Here is a 6619-nt window from a genome sequence, read left to right as displayed (position 1 = left end):
TGATCGCGGTGAGCTTTACTGGCGAGACCCCTCTTGATCCCTCATCCTCCTGCCCAGCTGCTTCATGAGTCCCAGCCCCTTTGGCATTGGCAGGCCCATTCAACTCTAGGTCCTTAGGTCTTCCTCACAAATATTTGTCATCACTCCCAACTCATGTGTTAGGTAATGACGAATGATAAATGAGATGCGATGCTCGTGATCGGATTTCCCTCAGGGACATAAACATGCTACCTGTCACGTAAACATGCTACCAAGAACAAGTCCCTCTGCTAGGAGAGGCCCATGGGGAGGCGGCAGGAGGGAGATTGATGAAAACCAAGAGTTACAGAGGTAGACCTATGTTAATTACCTTCGTTGTCCAACACCCTCGAGGGGAAACCATTGATGTGTGTTGTATGTTCCCACAACTGCCAACCTCATTTATCAAGAATTCTAGAAGACCTTGTATCTCAAGGCTAGCACTTGGAACAACTGCCAACCTCATTTATCAAGAATTCTAGAAGACCTTGTATCTCAAGGCTAGCACTTGGAAAGTATGCAATGCCAACCTTTGATTGCCCAGATTTCCAAGTGGGACAATGCTAGCTTTGATTCCAAGGGTTGCAAGTTTATAGGCATGCAAGGAGCAATAGTATTGTTTCACGTACAACTCATAACATGATTTCAGAGGAGCTACTCCAAAGCTTTGCTAAAACACACAAGGATGCCCACCTCTTTCTCATTTTGTAGCTACTAGCATGCGTGGGGACGCTCATAACATGAAAGCCATATTGTTGGCCTCAGAATTACATAGTAACATGTAATGGGGCCGGGACCACCATGAGATGGTTGCATCACAAAAGTGATCTTCATCCTTGTAAATCCACACCCTCCCCACCCGCCCACTCTCTTGGCATAGAGATCCTATTCTAGGCAAAAAAGGTTCCATCTAGAATCATGAGTGGTTTTTAGATGGGACAAGCACTTTAAGACAAACAAAAACACCTCACAACATATAAACATACTAAGAAAGAAGATTAAAACATGGGACTAACCTCACCCTACTAGAGGTACACTGCAAATTCCCCGACCACTGAGCTTATGCCCTATGCATCTATCCATAGAGCATAAACGATAGACCCAACCCCAAAAATGTGCCCTTAAAGACTTTGTCTTGCCAAAAGTTGAACGGAAAAAAATCCCAATCCATCAAGGGAGGTCAATTAAGGCCCAACCATAAACAAATTGTCAAAATTACCATAATAATTGCCAACATTAGGTCCCCTATATTGATAGTTGCTAGAGAAAAGAGCATTACTAGTGCAATATTAGGTCCCATATCTATAGTTGCCAAAGAAAAGAGCATCACTAGTGCAACTCATCATACTTCAAAAGGATCTTAATAGGTTGTGTCCTAACCCCTTCTAAGCCTAAACTTAGCAAGGACTCACAAGGAAAGGGCTAGAGGTCCATCCTTGTTGGTACACAAATAAGACCATAACATAGGCCATGCTAAAGGATGCTATTTTTTACAGACATTAACTCTACCAACCGAAATGCTAAAGGATGCTAGATTCATACATTAACTCTACCGATCGCATGCACTAGGAAAGCCTCCAACATACAAACTCACAACAACAACAACACTTCCAACATACAAACTCACAATAGCAAAACTTCCACCGAAGCCAAAAGCCAAACTCACAAGAGTTCCCAATGCATATGTGCACACGTACAAAAGATATTGAAGATCCCTTTTGCATAGTTAAATGACAAGCAGTGAAGCAATAAGTTATATTTCAAGACCAAACAAAGCCACTTTGAAAATAACTTTGTACAAAAAGAAGTAAAATGATGACATTTTAGTGTAACAGGGACCTAGAATGTTTTTCAAGAGAGCTTCAAAAGCAGCCAGCTTTGACAAACTTATTATGAAAGGGGGATGTCTAAGTACTTGCCACCATCCAACAAGAAAAACATGGGTGAGAACATGTTTTAGCAGGAAAATAGGTCTTGTAAACATTCCCCCTTGTTATCATGGTCCCACTATAATAGTACTCAAAACTATATGCTTAAAGAAGCTTAAGTGACATTTAATAAAATGTAAAGGATACAAAGTAAGAGAAAAAATGAGTTTGCAAAGTACATATTGATTTTACAAAGTATAGTGCAATGTCATTCTTTGGATCTCTAAAGAGAGATTGAATCAACAATGAACTATAATGTGAGCAAGATTTTACTTATGTGTGTCTTGCAAGGTACTTAGAAAAAAAAAAGAACATGAGTAAAGCTTTGAGAATCTTGCAACTAATTAAAAGGAAGAGTGGGTGAGAAGATAAGAGATGAGTAGGGAAGAGTGAGACGATGGTGGAGATACAACCTATGAAAGTGTACAGGCTTCCAGTCTATTTATGAGGAGAGTGGCTGAGAAGATAAGAGATAAGTAGGGAGGAGTGAGAGGATGGAGATACATCCTATGAAATTGCATAGGTTGGCAACCTATTTGAGCTTTCTAGTAAGAGAAAGTGAATGAAAGGAAAGATAGAGAGGAAGTACAAACTGTTGAGTTTTTTAATAAACAAGTTGTAAGTTCTATGAAAGGGAAGATGAGGAAGGGGGGAGGAGAAAGGAGGACTAAGGAAGTAGGGGAGAGAGAAGGAACCTTAATATAGGGGCAAGAGGAAGGTTCAAGAAAGGTACTTAGGAGTAGAGGGAAAGGAAGGTACATAGGAGAAGAACAAGCAAGCTAGAACCTTAACGTAGGAGTATAGGGAAAGGAAGGTATGTAGGGGAACGGACGGTATATAGGGAAAGGAGTATTTAGGGGAAGACAAAGATATGTAGGAGAAAATAGCAAGATGGAACTTTACCATAGGAGCTGGAGAAAGAGGAAGTAAGGAACCTTAATGTAGCAGCAAGATGCAGTAGTAGAGGAAATAGATAATAGAATGAGGGAGAGAAGGAAAGTAAGGGGTGAGTGGGAGAACAAAGAACAAAGGAAGCCAAGTGACGGTGAGAGTCCATGCCGATCAGGTGCCAAAGGGAGACAGTGTTTGTCCCAATTGATGCCAACATTTGAAAGTGCATCATCTTTGTAAAATTTATCTTTATGCGCTAAATTGACTGAGAACTCTAATTGGGAGTCTTTGACTAGGAGGAGAGTTAAGGATTGATGGAATGGAGACATTTTTTATTTTTATTTTGGGGGAATATTTGGGAGGGGAGGGATTCCTCTTTGTTTGAGGAGTGAATTTTGTTGGAAGGGGAAAGGGAAATGATGTTGAAGGTGAAGGAGGTTATTGGAAGATTTAGCAAGAACTCCAGAGGGAAGTGAGAAGTCAATAGAAGGGGCAATGGATTAGGCCACTTCAAACACTCTCTTAGGGAATTCGGGATTTTTCAAATAGTTTGGGAATTCCCAATATGGCTAAGATGCAGCCACATGGTCAAATCTTAACCCCTTATGTAAAAGTGAAATCCAACCTAAACACTATATTAGGAAATCTTCCCAATCGCTACCTTCAAATAAGGAGTTAAGATTTAGCCATATGGTTAAAAATTAATTATTTGAAACTGGGACTTGGGAGAATCCCAAATCCTCTAATATAGTGTTTTCAGGTAAAATAACTTTGAAGTGATAAAAGGTGATAAGGGAGAAGATGACTTCTTTGGGAAATTTGGAGACTCAATTTAAAAAGGCAAAGAAATTGGCTTGGAGGTATTCAAGAGGGAAAAAGGTGACAATGTGATCAAGCATATACCAAATCACATGGTCTAACCAAATAATAGAGGATTTACACGACATATTTGTTTCCTTGATGAGAGAAGCACATTTTAAATCACATTAAAAAACATTCCAACAGTTTTCCACATAGTCATTATCTTCTTTGTTGGAAGTGGCAGAGTCGTCTAGCCCTTTTGAGTGAACGAATATCTCTTTTATGAGGCCAAACTTTAAGTTACCAATTAGTTACATCTTTCACTATCTCAGTGATTGCAGATCTCAATCATCTTCCCGATCTGTTTCTACGGTGTTCAACAATTTAAGGATACGAAGGAATGGATGAGTTGTTTGATGGTGAGTTCTTGCATCGTTTGCTCAACATCTTGTAGGAAAAGAAAATTTCTCCAGATGATGATCCTCGCCATGCTACACGGGTTGAGATCCTCGCCGTGCTACAGGGGTCAAGGCTATTTTCTCATGAGAAAATGAACGAACAAGCCAATGTGATATGTAGAGTAGCATCTAAGTAGACACGACCTAGCACAACATAGCTTTGCGACAAGCGCCAAAGGGAAAGGAGGGAAGATTATGTGACATTTTACCCTCCAAACATCATCATAGTAGGACGACTTGCATTGCTTTACATATTCCTTCCAATCTATCACCAAAGGCTTTTGTCTTCCCTACAGACCACCGATGATGAATACGATGTTGCTGGGAAGATTGAGACGATGGGAGCAATGGTGGATGGAAGGAGAAGGCTAGTTGGATGATGGCAGTAGAAGGGCAGACGGAAGGAGAAGGGGAAGCTAGTGGAGGTGAGACAGAAAGAGACAAAGCTAGGACAATGAGAGGAGGGTTGAGGAGACCTAATCTGCACTACACACTATAGTTTGGCTTGCGACCTAATTCCCATTGGTACTATTAAGAAAACAATTGGCTCTTTCCCACGGCTTCCGTAGGAAGAGCAGGGTATTCTCAGTATGCAGGGTTTTGAGGCTTTTTGTCACCTACAAATATATCAGTGTTGTCGTTTGTAGTATAAGTGTAGCTTAGGACCTCGAGTCGTATTCTGGTGAGAGATGTAGGCTTAAGTGTGGTAAGCAAACATAGTACATGCATGTCTGAAAGGAACGTGCATCATCATGGTTGGGGTAATGAAGGCTTTCACCTTCATTAGAGGTTGAAGGGTTTAGGAGAAGTTTAAGGGTTAGACGGAGGTTTAGGGTTTAGAAGGAGGTTCAGAAAGAGGTTCCAGAGTTTAGAAGAGGTTCAAGGGTTAGAAGGAGGATCCAAGGTTCAGGGTAGAATACATGGCGGAGAACTCATCTCCCTTGTAGATCATGGAGGTCAAGGGTTGAGGGACTAAGGGTTTAGGGGGAGCATAGGAGTGGGAGAGGAAGAAGGTGTAAGAGCATGGGGAGGAAGGAGAGAGAGGAGAAGCGAGGAGAAGGAAGGAGGGAGGAGAAGGAAGGAGGAGGGAGGAGGAGGAGGAGGGAGGAGAAGGGAGGAGGAGGAGGAAGGAGGAGGAGGAGGAGGATGGGTTGCAAGGTTGGAGGAGAGGGGAGGAGGAGTTGCAAGGTTAGGACATGCTTTTAGATGTGGAGTGCAAGGAAGCATGGACACTTGGAGACAATTGCTTGAAATACCAAAGTAGAACTCAACACAATGCCCCAAAGAGTGGGGGCTTCATTCCATTATGGTATATTTATACAAGTTGGAGAGCTTCTCTCTCTACATGTAGGATTTGTAAAACATTCTCTCTCCACATGTAGAACTTGCATATAGAAGTTGCATGTAGGAGTTGCAAGTTGCATGTAGAACTCGCATGTTGCATGTAGGAGTTGCATATTGCATGTAGAACTCGCATGTAGGACTTGCATGTAGAACATGCATGTAGGAATTACATGTAGGAGTTGCAAGTAGAACTTGCATGTCGAGGATTCCTAAGAGAGATTATTCCTAGCCTTATGCAAGTACAAGTGGAGCTTTACCGCTAATCTACACACACATTCTATACTACCTAAGTCCATGTTGGCGCAGTGGCTCTTTCCCACGACTTCCATAGAAAGAGCAGGGTATTCTCAGTATGCAAGGTTCCGAGGCTTTTTGTCACCTACAAATATATCGGTGTTGTTGTTTGTAGTATAAGTGTAACTTTAGACCTCGGGTCGTATTTTGGTGCGAGACGTAGGCTTAAGTGTGGTAAGCAAACATAGTGCATGCATGTGTGAAAGGAACGTGCATCATCATGGTTGGGTAATGAAGGATCTCGCCTTCATTAGGGGTTGAATGGTTGGGTTGAGGTGGCAAGGCATGACCATGTGCCACCCTTCCATGTAAGAGGACCCATAAGGTGTGTTGTACATAATCCATGGTAGTAATATTATAAAATGTTAAGGTGGCATGGCTCCCCCATGTGCCACCCCTCCACCTAGCCGGTCCCAGGCCTACATTTAGTGAGATATGGCCTAAAGTCCATGGGAGAAGTAATATATGGATAGGCCCATGTGGGGGAGGTATAGAAGGTCCAAGAGTGCAAGTTAAATAATGAGGAAACTAGGATGAGGTGGCAAGAGTTTAAGGGTTAGACGGAGGTTCAAGGTTTAGAAGGAGGTTCCAAGGTTCAAAGAGAGGTTCTAAAGTTTAGAAGAGGTTCAAGGTTTAGAAGGAGGATCCAAGGTTCAGGATAGAGTACATGGTGGAGAACTCGTCTCCCTCGTAGATCATGGATGTCAAGGGTTGAGGGACTAAGGGTTTAGGGGGAGCATAGGGGTGGGAGAGGAAGAAGGTGTAAGAGCATGGGGTCCAAGGAGAGAGAGGAGGAGGAGGGAGGAGAAGGAAGGAGGAGGGAGGAGGATGAGGACAAGGACGAGGGAGGAGGAGGATGAGGAGGTCGAGAAGCGAGGAGGGAGG

The sequence above is a fragment of the Dipteris shenzhenensis genome, chromosome 21, assembly GCF_047967505.1.
Source record: "Dipteris shenzhenensis isolate YYH24624 ecotype China chromosome 21, Dip_SZ_1.0, whole genome shotgun sequence".
NCBI classification, from domain to species: Eukaryota; Viridiplantae; Streptophyta; class Polypodiopsida; order Gleicheniales; family Dipteridaceae; genus Dipteris; species Dipteris shenzhenensis.
This window is presented reverse-complemented; position numbering follows the sequence as displayed.